At 39.7% G+C, this 11780-nt stretch overlaps 1 long non-coding RNA gene across 1 annotated transcript; it reads left to right on the plus strand.

The window, feature by feature from the left end:
- Positions 1-145: 145 nt before the first annotated feature.
- LOC139185408 (uncharacterized) lies at positions 146-11387 on the plus strand. The gene is made up of 2 exons (XR_011569037.1): positions 146-9597; positions 11166-11387. It is a non-coding gene; the product is annotated as an uncharacterized lncRNA (long non-coding RNA).
- The last annotated feature ends 393 nt before the right edge of the window (positions 11388-11780 follow it).

Below are 11780 nucleotides of genomic sequence, written 5' to 3' on the forward strand. Positions count from 1 at the left end.
CGAGCCGCCGCCGCCGCCGCCGCCGCCGCCGCCGAGAGACAGGGCGGAGGGGGGGAGGGAGGGGCGGAAAGGGCGGGGGCAGCGGTGGGCGGGGCCGAGCGCGAGAACACCGCGAGAGCCGCGTGCGCAGGCGCGCCGGGGCGGAGGCCGCCGCAGGCCGCGTTGTCGAGCCCTGTGGAAGGCATCGTGAGGGGCGGGGCCGACTTAAAGTTGTGAAGAAGACCCGCCGCCTCCCCAAGTCTCGCGTGATCACGTGGTCGGCACCCAGGCGGAAGTCTCGGGCAGCTGCTTCGGGATAGTGAAGTAAAGTGAGGTGGTTCAGTCGTGTCCGCATCTTTGCGACCCTGTGGCCTGTAAGCCCACCAGGGGCCTCAGTCCGTGGGATTTTCCGGGCAAGAATACTGGAGTGGGTTGCCATTTCCTTCTCCGGCTTCGGGATATAGGGGCTCGCTAACCATTGCTGGAGAAAAGGCGTGAGTGCTGGTAACCCTGGAGTCCAGAGCTAGCTGGGGGACCGCCTCCTGAGGGGTGTCTATACGCCGTCCGGTGCCGGAGGGGCTCGAAGATGTGGAAGGGCCTGTGGCGGTCACCCTACTAGGCCTGGCCGCGGAGGAGAGTCGGTCACGTGCCCCACCCCGTCGCCCGCGCGCGCTCGGACCGTGGGCAGAGGTTCAAATGCGGAGTCATCTCTGAAGAGGAGCTCAGCTCAGATACCACATTCGGAGGCGTGGGCACCTCTCGCCTGGCCTGGGTCTTTAGCTTGCAGAATTGTACCGAGTTCCTAAAAGGGATGAAAGCTGACTTGCCACACCACCCCCCTCCCCACTTGAACACATTCCAGAATCAATGACACCTGAAGCCAGATGAGTTGTCTCCGCGGGTACATCCACGAAGCCTCTGGGTTTCAAGTTTCCCAAAGGTCCGGCCTCCACGTACTTTAAATGACTTTTCAAGGCAGTGGAAAAAGCCACCCCCTCCCTCTCCAACCCGAAACGGATCACCGGGATTATGACTGCACAAGTCCCACCGGTTTTTAAAAACGTTGCCCCAGTTCAGTGACTCCACGTGGCAAAGGTATATTAACATCTGAAATATTGGGCCTCTGACCCCCACTAACTGGTAGGGCCTGCTGCTGCTAAAGAGCGGGCAGAAAATGTTCTTGTCTTGGGGTGCAGCTCAATAGACATTTGACCTACTCTGCGGAAGCTAATCACCCGCCTTTATAGCAGCATTTCACACAACAGAGAATGTTCTATGTTTTAAAAGGTGGAACTTAACAGTACCTAATTTTTTTGTCCATAGGGAATTTCCAGAGACACGGAATGTAGTCTGGACAAATGAGGGAGTTTATCCTCAAAAGGCAAAGCAAAACAAAATGTCAAAGTTAGATAGTCTCTAAAGCCATATTGGAGGAACATCACTTGCTTCTCAGTTCCCTGCAGAGTTGCTTGTTTGGGAGCATCAAAAGGAAAAAAAAAATCACGGAAAATGATAGTGTTCTTTATGCTGTTCAGCCGCTCAGTTGTTGTCTGACTCTTTGCAACCCCATGGATTGCAGCACACCCTTCATCTACCGGAGCTTGCTGAAACTCGTCCATTGAGTCGGTGATGTCCCCTTCTACTGCCTTCCATCTTTCCCAGCATCAGGGTCTTTTGCAATGAGTTGGCTCTTCGCATCAGGTGGCCAAAGCGTTGGAGCTTCAGCTTCAGCGTCAGTCCTTCCAATGAATATTCAGGGTTGATTTCCTTTAGTGTTCTTTATACATTATATAAAATTATGATTCTGTCTACATTTGTAGTTCATTTAAATGTCAGGTGACCTTTAGTCGGAAAAGTTAATACTAACCAACACTTTCCTTTTCTATTTTAAGAAGACTTGCTGGTGCCTTATATAATACTGCTGTTTGCCTGTGGAATCCCTCACTTTTAACCTCATTTTCTTTATCGCTTCATGTTCTTGAATGATAAGTGTTCTGCGGTTAAAATTAAGATCATTGCAGATGGGGCATGGGGAAGAATTTATGAGATTTATTTGCCACAGAATTATTCCTTAAAGGAATTGATGACAGTTATTCTCTGACTGGATCTGACCTGTAAAATAATAGAATACAGTGACTGGATTAAAAAGGCAGAAAACTGAGTCCAGGCCTCCATTTAGGACCTTCAGACTCCCTGGAGGCTCTGCATCAACCTCCTTTTACATACTCTACATTACAATAATACCTTGATTCATACTTAGCCAAGTGTCTCAGTGGTAAAGAATCCTGCTGCCAATGCAGGAGATGCGTTTGGTCCCTGTTTGGGAAGATCCCCTGGAGAAGGACATGGCAACCCACTCTAACATTCTTGCCTGAAAAGTTCCTCAGACGGAGGAGCCTGGCGGGCTATAGTCCGTGACTGCACAGAGTGGAAGGCAACTGAGCACGGCACATTTACCTTCACCACTGCTCCTCTCCCATGACTAGCATCTAAGAAACCATCATGGATTCCATTCCAATTAATTGTTTACAATATTCATTTAACTATAATGTGCCTTCAATCACAATATGTATATGTCAGCTAGTTTAATTCTGAAAAAGACGTTTTCTGATCTTGCACCAAAATGGTAGTCTGAGTAATTTGGAGGTCATAGCTCTCGACTTCACAAAACTGAAAATTTGTGAACAGAAAACCTCCCATGTAAGACTGGGGTTACCATCATATTTCAGTTGCTTTTATCTAAACTTTTTCTTTGAAAGTTATGACCAACCTAGATAGCATATTCAGAAGCAGAGACATTACTTTGCCAACAAAGGTCCGTCTAGTCAAGGCTATGGTTTTTCCTGTGGTCATGTATGGATGTGAGAGTTGGACTATGAAGAAAGCTGAGCGCCGAAAAACTGATGCTTTTGAACTGTGATGTTGGAGAAGACTCTTGAAAGTCCCTTGGATTACAAGGAGATCCAACCAGTCCATTCTAAAGGAGATCAGTCCTGGGTGTTCTTTGGAAGGACTGATGCTAAAGCTGAAACTCCAGTATTTTGGCCACCTCATGCGAAGAGCTGACTCATTGGAAAAGACTGATGCTGGGAGGGATTGGGGGCAGGAGGAGAAGGGGACGACAGAGGATGAGATGGTTGGATGGCATCACCAACTCGATGGACGTGAGTTTGAGTGAACTCAGGAGTTGGTGATGGACAGGGAGGCCTGGCGTGCTGCAGTTTATGGGGTCGCAAAGAGTTGGACACAACTGAGTGACTGAACTGAACTGAACTGAAACTTTTTTTTAATATATGAAAGTTTAAATAACTTTTCTAATTTTATCATCTCCTTATACCATATATGAAACACTTATATTGGATTTTCAGTTTGTGAATTCATACTTTATAGCAGTCACATACTTAGATAGTAACCTAGTAGTGCTCTCTTGCCTCTAAATGAATCTTTTTTTAACTTCAAAACATTTTATGTTTGAGAATAAAAACTTATTTATTTCTTTTAATATTAATATCTGCCTAACACTGAGTAACTGTCAAGAAAGAAAAGGAAAAACTCAATACCTGAATTTTAATATACCATGAACAGAGTGACACCAAACTTGAGTGTGTCCAAGCATTTAAATGTTTTATTGTCCAAATGACTATTAAGCAACAATACCAAGGAAGAAGAAAATCTAAGAAGACTACTCATTGGCTTAAAGTAAAATATCGTTTTGTAATTTCCCTTTATCCTATATCTTAAATAATGATAAATGAATAAATAAAGCAAATGATGTATATAGGCATCATGCAGCTCATATATGTTCAGTAGTGTTGGTTTCTTTTGTGGGATACAGAAGTTGAGAGGAAAGATCTTATATCTCAAACTTGCTAATCCTAATGAAAGTCTTATTGTAAAGTATACTGCATAGTTATTGCATTCATTCAAGGTATATACTGCATTCATTCAAGGTGTGAAAAGCACTGATATATTTCAGTCCTACTAAAATATTCTGGTTTCACCTAATTTTTATTTGAGGTATAGTTGACTTATGATATTGTGTTAGTTTCAGGTATACATCAAAGTGATTCAGTTATATATGTGTATTTTTTTCAGATTTTTTTCTATTATAGGTTATTATAAGATATTGAATATAGTTCCCTGTGCTATACAGTAAATCCTTGTTGCTTATCAATTGTATGTGTAGTAGTTTGTATCTGTTAATTCCATACTGCTAATTTATCCCTCCACCCTCCCTTTTTCTCTTGGTAGCCCTAGTTTGATTTCTATATTTGTGAATCTGTTTTTGTTTTGTTAGGTTCATTTGGATTTTTTTTGAGATCCCACATGTAAGTGATATCATATAATACTTCCTTTTCTTTGTCTCACTTACTTTACTAAGTATAATATTCTCTAGATCCATCTATGTTGCTGCAAATGGTGATATTTCATTCTTTTTTAAGACTGACTAATATTCAGTGATAAATATACACACACGTGAACACACCAGAAATATATACCACATCTTCTGAAGGCAGTCATTGGTTGGCGGGCACTTTGATTGTTTCCATGTCTTGGCTTTATAAATAGTACTGCTATGAATATTAGGGTGCATGTATCTTTTCAAATTAGAGTTTTCGTCTTTTCTAGGTATATATCCAGGAGTTGGATTGCTGGGTCATATGGTAGCCTATTTTTAGTTTTGTCAGGATCCTCCATACTGTTTTTTATAGTCACTGCACCAATTTACATTCCTACCAACAGTGTAAGAGGGTTCCCTTTCTCCACACCCTCTCCAGCACTTATTTGTAGATCTTTGATGATAGACATTTTGACCTGTGTGAGATGATACCTCACAGTGGTTTTGGTTTGCATTTCTCTAATAATTTTGTATTTTCTTTGGTCATCTAATGTGAAGAACTAATTCATTGGAAAAGACCCTGATGCTGGGAAAGATTGAAGGCAGGAAGAGAAGGGGATGACAGAGGAGGAGATGGTTGGATGGCATCACTGACTCAATGGACATGAATTTGAGCAAGCTCCAGGAGTTGGTGATGGACAGGGAAGCCTGGCATGCTGCAGTCCATGGGGTCGCAAAGAGTCGGACATGACTGAGCGATTGAACTGACTGTCTAATAATTAGCAATGTTGAACATCTTTTCATGTACCTATTGGCCATCTGTATGTCTTTGAACAAATGTCTAGGCCTTCTGCCCATTTTTTGACTGGATTTTTTTCAATATTAGGTTATATGAGTTGTGTGTATATTTTGAATATTAGCTCCTTGTTGAGTGCGTTGTTTGCAAATATTTTCTCCCGTTCTGTAGGTTGTCTTTTCACGTTGTCTCTGATTTCCATTGCTGTGTAAAAGCTTTTCAGTTTCATTAGGTCTTATTTATTTTAGCTGTTATTTGTTTGGCCTTGGGAGACTGATCTAAGAAGATATTGTTACTATTTATGTTTGAGGATGTTTTGTCTGTGTTCTCTTCTATGAGTTTTATGCAGTATGTCTTATATTTAGGCCTTTAAGCCATTTTGAGCTTATTTTTGTGTAAGGTGTGAGGGAGTGTTACGGTTTCATTGATTTACATATCACTGTTCTGCTTGCCCAGCACCACTTGTTGAAGAGATTATCTTTTCTCCATGTTATGTTCTTTCATATTCTTTTTTGTAGATTAATTGACTGTAGTTGTGTGGGTTTATTTCTGGGCTGTCTATTCTGTTCCATTGTCTGTTTTTTGTACCAGTACCATACTGCTTTGATACTCTAGCTTTGTAGTATTGTCAGGATTCTTTTGGTCTTTTGTCATTCCATGTAAATTTTAGGATTATTTATTCTAGTTCTGTGAAAAATATCTTGGGTATTTTGATAGTGATTGCATTAAATCTGTAGATTGCTTTGGGTAGTATGGTCATTTTAACAGTGTTAATTCTTTCAATGTAATAACATGGGATATCTTTTCATTTCTCTGAGTCATCTTAAGTTTCTTTTATCAGTGTCTTACAGTTTTTACACATAGCCACCTTGTTGGTTAAGTGCTGCAGTCCATGGGGGTTGCAAAGAGTCAGACATGATTGAGCGACTGAACTGAACTGAACTGAATGTCCTTCTCTGCTTTCTTTTATGTCCTTTGTTTTAAAGTCTGTTTTTGCTGATATGAGTATTGCTACCGATTCCACCCCCACTTTCTGTTTCCATGTGCTTGAAATATCTTTTTACATCTCAATATTTTCAGTCTTTGTGTTTTTTACCCTGAAATGAGTCTCTTGTAGGCAGCACATTGTAGGTTCTTGTTTAATCCAATATGCCGTTCTCTGTCTCTTGATCAGAGCATTTAGTCTGTTGACATTTAAAGTAATTATTGATAGTATGTGCTTACAACCATTTTAACCAGTTGTTAAACATAACAACATAAACAACATAAACCAGTTGTTTATGTTCTTCTTTGTTCATTTCTTCTTTTTGTTCTTTTTTGATAGCCTGGTGATTTTCTTGTATAGTATGCCTGAGTTCTGGAGAAGGCAGTGGCACCCCACTCCAGTACTCTTGCCTGGAAAATCCCATGGACTGAGGACCCTGGAAGGCTGCAGTCCACGGGGTCGCTGAGGGTCGGACACAACTGAGCGACTTTACTTTCACTTTTCACTTTGATGCATTGGAGAAGGAAATGGCAACCCACTCCAGTGTTCTTGCCTGGAGAATCCCAGGGAGAGGGGAGCCTGGTGGGCTGCCGTCCATTGGGTCGCACAGAGTCGGACACGACTGAAGCGATGTAGTAGTAGTAGTAGTATGCTTGGGTTCTGTTTAATGTGTGTGTGTGTGAATCTGTTGCATGTTTTTGATTTGTGGTTACCATGATGTTCAAGTCTGTTGACCCATAACTATATCTGCTTGCTTGATGATCATATAAGTTCAAACACATTCTAAAAGACCTGGATTTTTATGCTCCCCTTCCCCACACTTTGTGATTTTGATGTCTAATTTTACATGTTTATGCTTAGCCTTGTGCTGAATGATTAACACAACCCTTTTCTGTTGGCTGTGGTTATAATCACTTTTACCAAAGTTTTTATATTTTTGCCTTTTTTTATTGGACTGTTCCCTTTCCAATAGATTCTTGTTTCGTCTCTATTTAAAGAAGACCTTTCACTATTTCTCTTAGGGTTGGTTTGTGTGTGTGAGTGTGCTCAGTCGTGTCCAGCTCTGCAACCCTGTAGCAAGACTGTAGCTTGCCAGGTTCCTCTGTCCATGGAGTTTTCCAGGGAAGAACGCTGGAGTAGGTTGCCATTTCCTCCTCCAGGGGATCTTTCTGACCGAGGGATCAAACCCATGTGTCTAGCATTGGCATTGACAGATGGATTCTTCACCACTCACTAGTGCCACTGGGGAAGCCCAGGGTTGATTTAGTATTGCTGAATTCTTTTTGTTTTTGCTTGTCTGAGAAACTCTTTATCTCTCTATTCTAAATTCTTCTGTTTTAAATATTTTGAGTCATAGAGTAGTCTAGGTTGCAGATTTTTCCCTTTCAGGACTTCAGCTATATCATGCCCCTCCTGGCCTGCAGAGTTTCTTCAGAGAAGGTTTCACCCAATTTTTAGGCTTTTACAAAAAAAAAAAAAAAAATATATATATATATATATATATTGATTTTCACATAATTTTTGATCCAGTGTATAATATGAAATTGGCTGACCACAGAAATCATTTCTATTCATGTTCTCTTCCTCCCTTCTCACTTATAGTTTGATATTGTTATTCTGTTCCTTAAAACAGCAAACTAAACTGCAGTTTCTATATACCAAAATATAAAGTAGTCTGTGGTGACTTAGCAAAAATGAATTAAATTAGTTTAGCAGAGGCTTTGTGGAATCAGGCTTGACTGTAATTATTGTATGACCTTCTGCAGTAACTAAGCCTCTCTGTATTGCTAAGACCACCGCATATGAATGTTGGGAAGATCAAAGGTACTAGAAAGTGCTTTAATAAGTATTTGGTGGCAAGTAATTTATTATTACTAATTATTAGTATTATATTATTACTAGTTAATTATTAATAAGTAATTTATTAATTATGGTAAGTATACAACAGCTGTATCAATGATGTCCAAATAGGTGGAATGTCTCTAACTCAGTTGTAGAACACTACTATTAGATTTTAATAATGATGCCAATGGTCAGTGATTACTTTTCTACAAAAACTTTGGCAAAGCTTTAGTATTTCAAGTGGTGAATACAAAATATAATTATGTGCTATCATGAGTTAAAAGTTAAGGTGAATGATAATTTATTGGTTGAATTCATCAAGTTGCTTACTCACATATCCAATTATATATAGCAAAGTTACTTGTGAACTTGCCCATTTACAGTCCTAGTTTTAGGACTCTGACCCACAGCTATATGGCAAAAATATGGAAAGATGTATATGCAGGACTATTCATTGTGAGACTAATTGTAAACTGAGAGAATGGAAATACCCCACATGTGCGTAAAAGGAGATTGGTTGGATGAGCAGTAGATTACTGTGCACTATGACAAGAAATGAGGAATATCTCTATGTACCACTGTGTAATGATCTTTGGGATATAGTGTTGAGTGAAAATAGGAAAGTATTCTTTGTATGCTACCTTTTAAGAAATAACCATAAAATATGCACATATATGTTTGCTTACATTAAAAATTAGAAAGGGAAAGATAAACCATAATTTTTTAAAAATAAAGTTACCTATAAGAACAATGAGAAAATAGTGTATAGAGGACAGGAATAGAAGCTGGCTTATACAAATATACTGAATTATTTAGATTTGACTCTGGAAACAAATACTTTACTTATAAAACAAAATTAACTTTTGAGAAAAATCCCAAAATTGAAAACAAAATGAAGCAGATTATTAACAGAATGTTCCCTAACACACAGAGAAGAACTTTTTCAAGTGACTTGAAAAACACAGTAGTTAGATTGTATATCTGCAGTGGAATATTCTCTAAGGACAAACATATCAAAAGATTATTTTCACTTTTTTTAGTAGTTTTATTGGTGGTAGTAATGTTGTATATGTATTCTTTTTTTAATGTGATGTGTAAGATAAAGAAAATGAGTACTTTATATGATGTTCTAATTAAAAAGAGTGAAAAAGTTGGCTTAAAACTCAACATTCAGAAAACTAAGAACATGGCATCTAGTCTCATCACTTCATAGCAAATAGATGGGGAAACAGTGAGAGACTATTTTGGGGGCTCCAAAATCACTGCAGATGGTGACTGCAGCCATGAAATTAAAAGACACTAGGTCCTTGGAAAAAAAGCTATAACCAACCTAGACAGCATATTAAAAAGCAGAGTCACTTTGCCAACAAAGGTCAGTCTAGTCAAAGCTATGGTTTTTCCAGTAGTCGTGTGGATGTGAGAGTTGGACTATAAAGAAAGCTGAGCGCCAAAGAATTGATGCTTTTGAACTGTGATACTGGAGAAGACTCTTGAGAGTCCCTTGGACTGCAAGGAGATCCAACCAGTCCATCCTAAAGGAAATCATTGAATATTCATTGGAAGGACTGATGCTGAAGCTAAAACTCCAATACTTTGGCCACCTGATGCAAAGAACGGACTCATTGGAAAAGACCTTGATGCTGGGAAAGATTGAAGGTAGGAGAAGGGGATGAATGAGGGTGAGATGGTTGGATGGCATCACTGACTCGACAGACATGAGTTTGAGCATGCTCCGGGAGTTGATGACGGACATGGAAGCTTGGAGTGCTGCAGCCCATGGGGTCGCAAAGAGTTGGACATGACTGAGTGACTAAACTGAACTGAATTGAATTATGCCCTTCCAATCATTCTTGAGAATCTGGAGTCCCAACATAGGAGAGATTTAGATTTAAGATAGAAGAGGCTGAGTGAAAATTCTATAGTCCTGAATTTGAAATAGAGATATCATGAGGTATTTTGTCTTAAATTTTTCTCCCTGGCTCTGAAAAAGCCTAGAAACAAGAACCAAGCCAGTAGCAATGAGTACACCTAGTACCTAGATTATGATACTTCAAGACGAGTTTTCCTTGGAGAAATATCTTACTCTGATTCTAGGTCAAGAGCAGGAAACGTCTTTTTTTTTTTTTTTTTTTTTAAGCAACTAAAATCCAAATTTGGTATATTTTAACTTATATACATAGTTCTGAAAAAGCCTAGACGCTTCACTGGTGATCACCCCAGTATACATGATAACTTCTAGCTCCAAGTTATAATCTTACAGTACCATTTTCCACTGAGAGGAATCAGAACTGCTTGAAAATAGTTCTGACTCCAGGACTGGGGCAAGAAAAATACTAATTTTAACCAAATTGCCTTATTGCAATGTGAGTGTGTGGGTACTCAGTTTTGCTGGACTCTGCAACCCCATGGAACTGTAACCCACCAGACTCCTCTGTCCATGGGATTTTCCAGGCAAGAATACTGGAGTGGGTTGCCTTTTCCTCCCCAAGGGGATCTTCCTGACCCAGGGATCAAACCTATGTCTCTTGTGTCTCCTGCATTGGCAGGCAGATACTTTACCACTGAGCCACCTGGAAAGTTCTTTTAGTATTGCCCTACTTAATACAGAATGAACCTGGGATATCTTTTCATACAGCTAGCACTGAAGTATATTAGTTCTCTAGAGGTGTTGTAACAAAATAGCGCAAACTGAGTGACTTAAAGCAACAGAAATATATTGCCTCATAGTTCTGGAAGCTTTAAGTCTAAAATCTAGCTGTCAACAGGGCCGTGCCCTATTTGACACTCTGGTTAGAATCTTTCCCTGACTCCTCCCAGCTTCTGGTTGTGGCTAGCAACCCCTGGAATTCTTGTATCAATAAGATTGTTCTTGCAGCAAGTTGAACTCCATCGAATATTTATATTTGTTAATTTATAATGCTGCTAAAAAAAATGAAAATTCTGATTGGTCACCATTGGAGAATGGTAGAGAAACAATTCATCATCTTGAAGATTGGTAAATAAAAATAGTCAAGCATTTCCAGCTTTTCCTATGAACTGTACACCAAGTATCAAATAGTAGATGTCCTGGTTTGACTGGTAGCCTCCCAAAAGATATGTTCACGTTCTAATCCTTATTTATTTATTTGGAAAAAGGGTCTTTGCACATATAATTAAATTAAGGATTTTGTGATGAGATCATTACCATGGTACACCCTAAATTCATTGGCAAATGTCTTTATAAGGGACAGAGAAATGAACAAACAGGAGAGGAAGAGGAAATGTAACTACAGTGGAAGAAATTGGAGCAGTACAGCAACAAGGAATGCCAACGGCTAACAGAAGTTGGAAGAGACAACAGATTTCTCCTTTAGAGCCTCTGGAGGAAGTATGTCACTGCCAGCATTTTTGTTTTGGACTTCTGGCCTCCAGAACTACGAGAATAAATTTCTGTTGTTTTTAAGCTACCAAGTTTGTGATTATTGCAAAAGCCTCAGGAAACCAGTACAGTAAATAAGAGGATGTTTCTCTTTAAAGAAGTAGCTAATAAGCGAATAAAGAATCATAAAATATCACCATTTCCCAAACTCTAATAAATTAAGAGATAGACACTGACATCTGCCAGCATCATAAAAAGGAAAATACCCTGACATTGTGTCCTTCTTTTTTTAAAAAATTAAGTATTTATTTATTTGATGGCTCAGGCTCTTAATTGTGGCATGTGGGATCTAGTTCCCTGACCAGGGATCAAACCCAGGCCCCTGCACTGGGAGTGCAGAGTCTTAGCAATAGGCCACCAGGGACATCCCTGTCCTTTTTAAAAAGTTTTTAAAAACTTTTTATCCCAGATATTATGTGCT

Source organism: Bos indicus, chromosome 10 (genome assembly GCF_029378745.1).
Source record: "Bos indicus isolate NIAB-ARS_2022 breed Sahiwal x Tharparkar chromosome 10, NIAB-ARS_B.indTharparkar_mat_pri_1.0, whole genome shotgun sequence".
Classification (NCBI taxonomy): Eukaryota; Metazoa; Chordata; class Mammalia; order Artiodactyla; family Bovidae; genus Bos; species Bos indicus.